This window comes from Nannospalax galili, unplaced genomic scaffold (genome assembly GCF_000622305.1).
Source record: "Nannospalax galili isolate Female #2095 unplaced genomic scaffold, S.galili_v1.0 scaffold561, whole genome shotgun sequence".
Classification (NCBI taxonomy): domain Eukaryota; kingdom Metazoa; phylum Chordata; class Mammalia; order Rodentia; family Spalacidae; genus Nannospalax; species Nannospalax galili.
In genome coordinates this window covers 65,027-65,807 of record NW_008344825.1, presented here as the reverse complement: position 1 = coordinate 65,807, position 781 = coordinate 65,027, and the positions used below count along the sequence as shown (strand labels likewise).

Here is a 781-nt window from a genome sequence, read left to right as displayed (position 1 = left end):
TTGTCTATTTTTCTTTGGGATCATTTTTATCCCAACTGCCTAGCCAATTCCTACCTCCTATTCTTATCACACCATCCTCTGAAGCGGTTACCCCAATTGCCAAAGGGAATCAGGATGTAGAGTGCTCTGGCTTCTTCCATGCTGAACAGGGACACAGGGTGAGGCAATTGGAGTACCCCTTCAGTGGGTCCATCTAAAAGACTCCCATATTGCATAATTCTTATCTCTAAGGCAAAAAGAAGGTCCTTGAATCATAAAGGAGATGCGATTTTTGCGTTCCTCCTCATTTTTCTTTTGTCTTCCTAGGCTGGTTTCTTGAGTGATGGATTCAGGATTTGCTCTCAGGTATTTTGATAGCTGTTGGACTGGTTAGAATCAGTGTCAGTTCCCTCTCAAAGGCTTCTAGATAGGGGGAGAAAACAAATTTATCCAACATTTTAGAACAATAGCTGGTTGTCTCCCTTAGGTACAGGTGGGCACTACAGTATTACAGACCAAGAATCGAAGTCTTACATCTGAGTAACACTTTCTGGTTAGGAACAAAATCATCAATGAGAAATAATTGTCTAAATAACTTTTTATATAGACTTAAGCCTATGTCTGGGAAGCCTATCCCTTGAACTCTTAAAGAAGTATTCTGGTGACTTTACTCTTTGGTTATACTTTCCTTTTGAGTGTTTAAGACCATACAGTTGGCCCAAATAAATCAATTTATTTTTATACTTAAGGTCGTTTGAGGATCTGTTCCTCAGGGGTCACATGGGCTTGGCACTGGCTCCTT

General features: G+C 40.5%; 1 protein-coding gene across 1 annotated transcript in view; it reads left to right on the top strand.

Moving 5' to 3' along the window:
- The window catches only part of Dnase1l3 (deoxyribonuclease 1 like 3), a 31,244-nt gene that overhangs the window by 6,002 nt on the left and 24,461 nt on the right, over positions 1–781 (top strand). The window lies entirely within an intron of this gene.